This window comes from Geotrypetes seraphini, chromosome 2 (assembly GCF_902459505.1).
Source record: "Geotrypetes seraphini chromosome 2, aGeoSer1.1, whole genome shotgun sequence".
In the NCBI taxonomy this organism is placed as follows: domain Eukaryota; kingdom Metazoa; phylum Chordata; class Amphibia; order Gymnophiona; family Dermophiidae; genus Geotrypetes; species Geotrypetes seraphini.
Window position 1 is genome coordinate 251,625,647 of NC_047085.1, and position 10,578 is coordinate 251,636,224.

Here is a 10,578-nt window from a genome sequence, read left to right on the forward strand (position 1 = left end):
AGAATATGCTGCCTGCTTGTCCTGGGATAAAGCACAGTTACTTACCGTAACAGTTGTTATCAAGGGAAAGCAGGCAGATATTCTCGCAACCCACCCACCTCCCCGTGGTTGGCTTCTTTGCTACCTATCTGAACTGAGGACACGCATGCCCTAGGCAGGGTGGGAGGGGCATGCGTGCATGCGCGGGCCAATCGCAAGCCTGAAGGTCTTCGAACAAGTCTGCTTGTGAAAACGTCCGCTAGGGGGCTCCGTCGGCGACGTCATCCACATGTAGAGAATATCTGCCTGCTGCCCCTGGATAACACCTGTTATGGTAAGTAACTGTGCTTTCTCGGCGTCCACCGCTACTGCCACCCACGCAGACCCCGATCGCTGTGCCTGCCAAACCAAGTTCAACACCCGCCGAATACCATCCGACGCCTGCCTCCCTCCTATGACCCGTGCTCTTCAACATCTATATAAATGATCTGGACATAGGTACGACGAGTGAGGTGATTAAATTTGTAGACGATACAAAGTTATTCAGAGTAGTGAAGATGCAGGGGGATTGCGAAGATCTGCAATGTGACATAATCAGCGACAGTGAATGGGCATCGACATGGCAGATGAGGTTCAACGTGGATAAGTGTAAAGTGATGTATGTCGGTAACAAAAATCTCATGCACGAATACAGGATGCCCGGGGTGTTACTGGGAGAGACCTCCCAGGAAAGGGACTTGGGAGTTCTGATTGACAAGTCGATGAAGCCGTCCATGCAATGTGCGTCTTAGTTGAAAAGGGCGAACAGAATGCTAGGAATGATAAAGAAGGGGATCACGAACAGATCGGAGAAGGTTATCATGGTGCGCTCTCACCTGGAGTACTGCGTCCAGCACTGGTCGCCGTACATGAAGAAGGACACAGTACTACTTGAAAGGGTCCAGAGAAGAGCGACTAAGATGGTTAAGGGGTTGGAGAAGCTGCCGTACAGCGAAAAATTATAGAAACTGGGCATCCTCCCTCTAACAGAGGAGATTGAGAGGGGATATGATTGAAACATTCAAGGTACTGAAGGGGATAGACTTAGTAGATAAGGACAGGTTGTTCACCCTCTCCAAGGTAGGGAGAATGAGAGGGCACTCTCTAAAGTTGAAAGGGGATAGATTCTGTACAAACATAAGGAAGAAAACATAAGGTAGAAAACTGGAACACTCTTCTGGAATCTGTCATAGGGGAAAACACCCTCCAGGTGTTCAAGACAAAGTTAGACAAGTTCCTGCTGAACAAGAACGTGCGCTGGTAGGGCTAGTCTCAGTTAGGGCGCTGGTCTTTTGATCAGAGGGCCACTGTGTGAGCGGACTGCTGGGCATGATGGACCGCTGGTCTGACCCAGCAGTGGCAATTCTTATGTTCTTATGGTGGATTAGCGCCGGTATATGGGCAGACAAGCGATCAGCCAAAATACAAGCCAAAATTTTGGTGTCAATGCCCAATAATGAAATAGGTCTACAACTCCCACATAAAGTAGCATCCTTTCCCGGTTTAGGGAGTGCCATAATCCTCTGCCAATCTCAGATCTGTAAATATATTTATTGAGCTCGTCAAAGAAAAAGAAAGATACAGCATAACAAAGCAATAAACAAGCTCACAATTTTGAAAAACAGAACCACAACGCAGCAACTCCCCCCTACCCTTATTTCTCTAACTTCTGCTCGTAGAATGAGTGAACTTTAAGCATTAGTGGCGGATTCACCATTTACAGTGTTCCACCATGACAATATTGTGCTTCATACTCATCCAAAGTTCTTACCAAAAGTCATCACTGAATTTCATCTCAATCAATCCATTGTTCTTTCAATATTTTTTCACAAGCCTCATTCTCATCCTGGAGAACAGGCTCTTCATACTCTGGACTGCAAACGAGCATTGGCTTACTATTTGCAAAGAACTAAATCACAAAGATCATCTCCCCAGTTTTTTGTCTCTTTCGATCCGAACAAGTTGGGGCACCCTGTTTCCAAGAGAATGCTCTCCAACCTTTTGGCTGCTTGCATCTCTTTTTCTTATGCTCAGGCTGGGCTGCAACTGGAGAGTTTGGTCACAGCCCATAAAGTTCAACCTATGGCAGCTTCAGTAGCTTTTCTCCACTCTACTCCTATTGATGAAATCTGCAAAGCTGCTCCTTGGTCCTCAGTTCATACATTCACTTCACATTAATGTTTGGAATCTTATTCCTGATGGAATGGACACTTCGGCCAAGCAGTATTACAAAATTTATTTTCCTAAAGGCTAACTCTCCCACCATCTGGTTAGCTTGGCAATCACCCATATGTGAGAATATGCTGTCTGCTTGTCCTGGGATAAAGCACAGTTACTTACCATAACAGGTGTTATCTAGGGGCAGCAGATAGATATTCTCACAACTCACCCCACTCCCCTGGTTGGCTTCTTAGCTAGCTTACTGAACTGAAGAACTGCACACCTACGTCGGGTAGGAAGGCATTCGCGCGGTGCAGTCAGTCGTGAACTTTCTAAAGTTCTTAAAGTGTACATACACTGTAGCAGCTGTTCATATTGGGGCTCAGTGGACGAAGTCACCCATATGTGAGAATATCTGTCTGCTGTCCTGGATAACACCCGTTACAGTGCTTTGTTACATTCTTTCCAGATTCCATACGCTAGGTGTTCAATTCCTTCCCACAATCCGGGAGTTGAAGAAATCCAAACACTTTTCTTAACACATGCTCCTCCCCCTTAGAGTGAGAGCTAGAGCCATCTGCAGTTTCAATTTCTGCAAGCAATCCATGCAGAAGTCTTTTGGATATGCTCTGCATCTTTTTCTTCTATTTTGCTTAAAATTTGTCTGTTTTGGTGGCTTCAGTGTCTTGAGACCCCTTTCCGGTGGTCTCCTGTTGGAGGAAAGAGCGCAGTCCCTTGAGTCCGGACTGCTGTTTCATGAGAAAGTTTGGTGGATCTGTGTGTGCCACCATTCTTGGACTCAAGTTCCATTCTCCTGAGAGTTTGTTTGCCCGCTGACCTTGTCGGGTTTAAGCACAGGCTGTATGTGTCCTGAGTGAAACTCCCACAGGTTTCAGGGCGCAGGCTGCATTTTCCAACCCCCATCATTTGGAGAGGATCCGAGAGGGCGGAGGTTACAGTCGGTATTCAGTGAGCTGGCAGTCTGAAAATCTTCAAGTCTGGTAATTTTGAAGCTATTCTGAATTAGAAAATCCTTTTCCTCCATTCGCTGCTGTGTAAAAGAGCTGACAGGCTGGCACTTCGGAGACTGTGAGTAAACCACCATTATTTCCTGTGGGTGGTTTGTAAAACGTTTTAAAACTCATTTATGAGAGTTTCTGAGAGTAGGGTTCAGGTCTCCCACCTCCCCAAACCCCAAATCGTTATTTTTTATTTTCAGATTTTGTTTATTTTTGCCGTTTTTGTTGTGAATGCTTTAGCGGTGGCCATCTTAGATTTTAATTGATTTTTTTTTTCTAAGTTTGATCTCTGCCTCAAAACCCATTGATTTGATTAAAAATCATTTGGGATGGACTCCCCAGCCCCTAATCTGTCGAATATGTGTATTGATTGTGCTGTATTGGCGCCAGATCAGTGACCGTATACCATGTGCCGCAGCGCACTGGGGGGGAGGAGGAAGGAGCTTTGGGCTTTGTCTTCTTCAGGTCCTCCATGGCTGGGGAGCTGGCCTGGGGCCATACTTTCAGAAAATTATCTTGCCCAAAGGCCATTCTGGAGTTTAGCACCAAATGCCTGTGTTCTGAGTCTGGGGAATCTTTTGGCACATTGTGAGTGCCTCAGCAGGGCCCTGCAGTGGACAAAGTGTGAATTTTCACCAGACTTTTTTTAGGCGTCTCTGGAAAGTGTATTCTTCGGACACAGCCGGCAAGTGCATCAGTTTCTTCGCATCCAGTTGCACCAGTGACAGAGGTCCCTTTTCAGGAGCCCTCTCATCTCGCTATGGCAGGGCTCAATTGCATTATGCCCTATGGATATTATGCCGCTTTTGTCTCCTGACACAGCTTTTATTTTGGATCTGGATGATATTCTTGCTGGAACTAGTCAACATGGTTGTCGTGAGAGTCTGGATTTGAATAAGGACCCCTCCGTAAGCAGCCCTTTTAAGCATGGCTTTATCTACCATTTTATTGCTGGGGTTCTGAAAGAGTAAAAAAAAAAGTTGGAATCTCCTCTTTCTACATCACAGTGTTCGATTATGGACAGTTCTAATGTACTCCTTTTTTCCAGCCCGTTCCCAGCTTTTTGGTCTGGTTACAGTACAATAGGATGCCCAGGCTGCTCTTTCCAGCTCTCTCAAGCTATGTCTAAGCTTTCTCCACTGGCTTCTGCTTTTCAGCAGTTTTGAGCACCCTAAGGTGGATTCCACCGTGGTACAGGATACCCAGCATACAGATCTCCCTAGTGATGGAGGTGTAGGTGTTTAAGGACTCCCAAAATAGCACAGTGGATATTATAACAACAACAAAAAAAAACCCTTTATGAAGTGACTTATTCAGGCATCAAGGCAGCAGTGCCTCTTTTGTGCTTGTCACACGAGATTGCGCAGAGTGCCCTCTGTGGAATTGGATGTCTGTCCCTAGCTAGTGCTGGATGGTGTGGATTCAAGGGCGGATGCCCTTTCTGATCTCATTTGAGTTCTTACCACTTATGCAGTGTCTGCATGCTGGCCTCTTTGAATTTGTCCTTGGGCTGAGGACGCTGCCTCCAAGGCCACTTTAATTAGACTTTCTTTCCAGAATCAACTTCTTTTTGGGACAGGCCTGGATGACCTCATGGCCAGTGTTACTGATCACCGCCCTAAGTCTCTCCCTGTGGACGAGTCTCGCCAGACTTTGGGAGGGGACAGTAGTAATTTTTGCCCTGCCATTTTTGTCAAGAGATCATTGGGCTCTTCCTCCCAGAATTATTCTCAGGGATACAGTCCCCGTAACAATGCTTCCAATTCCAGCTGTCCTCAGACCTCCGGATCCCAGGCAACTACTGCTCCTAAACAGCCCTTCAGAGGCTCGCCTCGCTCAGCCTTACCAGAAGTGAACTCGCATGTCCTCAGGTAAATGGGTACTGGACATTATTCTGGAGGGGAACAAGATAGATTTCTTTTGCCTGCCTGCGGATTTGTTTCTGGACTCGCCAGCAGCAGGATGACCGGAAAAGGAGTCAAAAGACCGTACTACTTTGCAGCATCCCTTGCACATCCAAGCACTAGAATCTGTTTCAGAACACAAATCATGCTTCAGCAAATACTGTTTATACTTTATCGTGCCAAAGTACAGCTCAGAGGACTGAAGGCTCATTCTGGATCTCAAGTCGCTCAATCGCTTCCTGCGGATTCCTCGTTTCCGAATGGAAATCATGTGCACAGTCATTGCTGCTGTCTCTCTTGGGGACTTCTAGTGTCCTTGGATCTCAAGGAAGTTTTCCTTCATATTCCAATATTTCCAGAGCATCATGGATTTCAGCGTTTCCATGTTCTGCAACAGCATTTCCAGTCCGTGGCGCTTCCCTTTGGCCTAGCAACAGCTCCCCACGCTTTCACTAAGGTGATTGTACCCAATCCAATCTTATCAGCTTCTTTGATTGGATAACAGGAAAGCTAGACTCAGAAGAGTCTCTGGACATAGTGTACTTGGATTTCAGTAAGGCCTTCGACAGCGTCCCACACCGTAGACTATTAAACAAGATGAAATCGATGGGGTTAGGTGAGACACTAATTGCATGGGTCAATGATTGGCTGAGTGGAAGACGTCAGAGGGTGGTGGTCAACGGCACCCTCTCTGAGACATCGGAGGTGACCAGCGGAGTGCCACAGGGCTCGGTTCTGGGTCCACTCCTTTTTAACATATTCATAAGGGACTTGACCCGAGGGCTTCAGGGTAAAGTAACACTATTTGCTGACGACGCCAAACTATGTAATATAGTAAGTGAAAGCAATCAGCAAGATAGTATGAAGCAGGATCTGCTAACGTTGGAAAACTGTTCCTCGACATGGCAGCTGGGCTTCAACGCTAAGAAATGTAAGGTTATGCATCTCGGTAGCAGAAATCCATGCAAACCTTATACCTTAAATGGAGAAACACTAGCTAGGACTTCAGAAGAAAGAGACTTGGGAGTAATCATCAGTGCAGACATGAAGGCCGCCAAACAAGTAGAGAAGGCCTCATCCAAAGCAAGGCAACTTATGGGATGTATCAATAGAAGCTTCGTTAGCCGCAAACCTGAAGTCATAATGTCAATGTACAGAACCATGGTGAGACCTCATCTGGAATACTGTGTGCAATTCTGGAAGCCACATTACCGTAAAGACGTGCTTAGAATTGAGTCGGTTCAGCGGATGGCCACTAGGATGATCTCGGGGCTCAAGGGTCTCTCGTACGAAGAAAGACTAAACAAATTGCAGCTCTACACTCTAGAGGAGCGCAGGGAAAGGGGGGACATGATTGAGACATTTAAGTACATCACGGGACGTGTCGAGGTGGAAGAGGACATCTTCTTTCTCAAGGGACCCTCGGTCACAAGGGGGTATCCGCTCAAACTCAGGAGGGAAATTTGATAGTGACATAAGGAAGTATTTCTTCACAGAAAGGGTTGTAGATCACTGGAACAAGCTTCCAGAGCAGGTGATCAAGGCCACCAGCGTGCTTGACTTTAAGAATAAATGGGACGTCCTAGTGGGATCCCTACGAGGGTCGAGTTAAGGAACTAGGTCAGACTTAATGGGGTGGGTCAGTGGAGTGGGCAGACTTGATGGGCTATAGCCTTTTTCTGCCGTCATCTTTCTATGTTTCTATGAAATTCATTTGCCTGCATTTCATTTCACAGGTTTGGAGCACAAGGATCAGATCTTGCACAAGTTGGTAGTCTGGAGAGCCTTGCTCCACTATTTGGAGAAGACTAATGATTTTCGGCTGTCTGATCACCTCTTTGTCTTGACTGCTGCGCCTTGCTGTGGTTGGCCGGCATCCAAGTCCTCGGTTGTATGATGGCTTCAAATGGCCATTTGCACAACTTCCATCACCTGCAGCAAGCAGCTGCCAGTTTCTCATAAGGCCACCTAACTTGAAATGTTGCTGTCATGGGCGGAGTCTTGCATGATTCATCTGTTGAAATTTGCAGGGTAGCTGCTTGGTCCTCTCTTCATACCTTTACCCGGTTTTACTGAGTGGATGTGGCAGCTCGCTGTGTTGTCGCGTTTGGGACTTTTGTGTTGAGGGCAGGCTCTTCTGTCCCTTCCTAGCTGCTACCATTGCTTTGGTGCGTCACCTAGTGTATGGAATCTGAAAGGGACATAACAGAATGGAAGATTAGGTTTTTACTTTTGATAATCTTCTGTCTGTTAGTCCCTGTAGGATTCCATATGACCTGCCTTCTCTGTGTATACTCAGTTGTATGGAATAACCTGCTTCTTTCTCCCTCGGTTATTCTTAGAAGTTTGTAGATTTCCAGCCAGTTGACTGATCCTGTGGGGAATTTTCTGTGAGTATGTGCTTTGCTAGGTTTACCAGATTTTCCGTTAGTAAAATCCGGATCTCTAGATTACGCCCCAGCCCCTGCTGCCTATTCATCAGGCAGGAAAGCATTTGCGCATGCACTGATGTGACATGATGATGTCATACGCATGTGTGTGACATCACCAAGTTGTATCTGTGCATGCGCGAATGCCTCCCCCCAATGTGATTTCTTTTCAAAACCTGGACAGAGTGCTGGGTTTTGGAAAAGCTGTCCGGATCCCCAGACATGTCCTCAAAAGGAGGAAATATCCGGGAAATCTGGACGCCTAGTAACCTTACGCTTTGCTGAAGGCTGTTTCTTGGGGTGCTTGTTGCACACAGCAGGTTAGTTTTGTATATTGTCCCTCAATGTTGTTATGGGTTATCTTTGTACCTGTTTATTACTTACTTCATGTTTTGCTGGGACTCTTCCCCCGTGCCCCTCCCCCTGTCATGGATTTGTTCAGGTGTGTTGCTTGGCTTTGGGACTAAGGAGGAGGATGTGCTCAAAAAAGTGTTTGATTTCTGCAACTCCCAGATTGCAGGAAGGGATTGAACACCTATCACATGGAATCCTACAGAGACTAACAGAAAGAAGATTATCAAAGGTAAAAACCTAATCTTCCATTTTTAGACAGATGGTCGTTATTATTTTGTAATAGTTTTATGCTGTTGCAATTACAAATATTTAAAAGCTCAAAACTGTACTTCTGGTTCACAATGTACTAATGTCAAATTTGAAAAAATAGATATCTTTAAAAAATCTTATTAGACAACAGAAAATATCCATCGTTATTGTCAGTGTGGTTCCTCATGAGAATCCTGGCATGGTAGAGACCTCAATTTTGCATCATGTCATAAATGTTACAGATTTTAGATGAGTCCCACAGACAGATTATATACTTAAGAAACAAACATGGTTCCTCGCCATTTGTACATAGTAGTTAGTTAAACCTTGCACTCACTCTAAATATCTGCATGTGTGAATGGAGATATTGGGATCAATCTGTGTTTATCTGTTGCAGGAAAAAACAAAGGCCTATGACCTGTATGAAGGACAAGGCCCTGGAGGCTCCTCTTTGCTTATTGAGGTACTTACGGATAACACCAGGAGGTCACGTCGCGAGATTAAATTACTTATGGGCAAGAATGGGTCAGTTCCACATCAGCTCTTTATATCTTTTGAAAGAATTAATCCCAGTAACATCTATAATAATAAAATGCTAAGCACGCATGTGCACTCGTGCTGCGTGTTCCCTGATCCCTTTTCTGTCGGGAAGTGGCCACAAGAGTGCGCATGCGCACTTTTTACATCACACATGGCAACTCAACTCACTCAGGAAGAAGGGCCCGACATGGTGGAAGAACAGTAGCAGCCCCCGAAGCTCCTCACCAGTCCAATCCCTCTCCAACATCACCGACGACGAAGAAGCTGCAGCTGGGGCAGTCGGGGCCTCCCCTGCTGCGCACAACCCGCTCCCTCTCCTGCAGCTCAGGCACCACAGAAGCCGCAAAATCCACTGAGCGTGAAAGCGCAACCCGGTCCCCGCGCCTGCCTACCCCCCCAACACAGCGCATCTAAGCCACCGCCGCGGCTACTCTCTCGAACCGCACCAGGCGGGGATCGAGAGAGGAGCCTCAGCGTCGGCTTTGAATTAAAAAAGCGCTGTCCTTTCAGAGCCTCAATCTTCACCAGCAGCAAGCGGTTAGTACTCTCTCTTAGGGGAAGGAGAGCATGCCGGGGATTCATCCGGCCCCGGCTAGGCAAGACCCCCCTTCCCCGCCGCACCCAGGCCTCGGTGGTCCCCGTCGGCAGAGGCGGAAAGAGATCTAAGCCCACAACTCCTGACTCCGGATGACAAAGTTCATTTTTAAAAATCAAAATCGCCGCCTCGGATCCTCTTTCGAACCGCACCAGGCGGGGATCGAGAGAGGAGCCGCGTCGTCGGCTTTGAATTAAAAAATGAACTTTGTCATCCGGAGCCAGCACCTATCATGCTCGATGCCAATGCTGATCCAAAACTAAATTATCTCATTTGCATGCCACCTCTCCCTCGAGATCACAACTCACATCCGGGTAATAGTAGGCGCATTAGACGGTTGCCATAACAATGTTGCATCTGGTTACTAATAGGCCCGTTCCATGTGCTAACTTTTGCATTTAAATGAGTGTCAAGTGACGGTTTGACCTACACAAGTCACTCTGTGCCTATTTCATACTTTGGACCATTTCTACTGTGCCGATTTACTTCAAATAACTTACTCTGTGCAACTTCCCTTATTACAAAAAAAAAAAAAAAAAAAAAGGTAAGTGACAGACATCTCCACACACAGAAAATACATACACTGAAGTACAAGGGAGCTACAAATACAGCTTCAAAGAGACAGACACCAAAACAAAGACAGACAGACAATGGACAAGGAAAATTACTTGAGAGACAGACAAACAGGAAAAAAAAAAAAGAAACACAAAGGAGAGACAGAAAGAAAAAAAACCCTATAGCAGCCAAAGAGACAAACACCAAAACAAACACAGAGAGACCAAAAGTAAGAATTACAGTCAGCAGCCAAACAGATAGACAGAAGGTGACTGTCAAAAAACCAAACAGAAGAACAGGAGTCTAAAGAAACACATTTAAAGAAAAAAAAATTTGCACAAGGAGAGAGACAAACAGAAAAAAAAGACACACACAGAAGGACAGGGGGCTACACACACATATTCAAGGAGACAGACACCAAAACAAAGACAGACAAACAGACATTGTTCAAGGAGACACACAGCAAAAACAACAACAAAAAAACCCCAGGGAGGCAGACATACACAGGAAAAAAAAAACACCCATATAGCAGCCAAAGATACAAAAAACAAACAGATAGAGAGACCACAAGTAAGAAATACAGACATCAGCCAAAGATATAGACAGAAAGTGACAGTCAAAAAACCACACAGACCAGGAGTCTAAAGAGACAGATTTAAAGAAAAAACAAGTAGAGAGAGATAACAAAAGGTAAAAAAAGACACACATAGAAGGACAGGGGGATACAGAGACAGATTCAAAGAGACAGACACCAA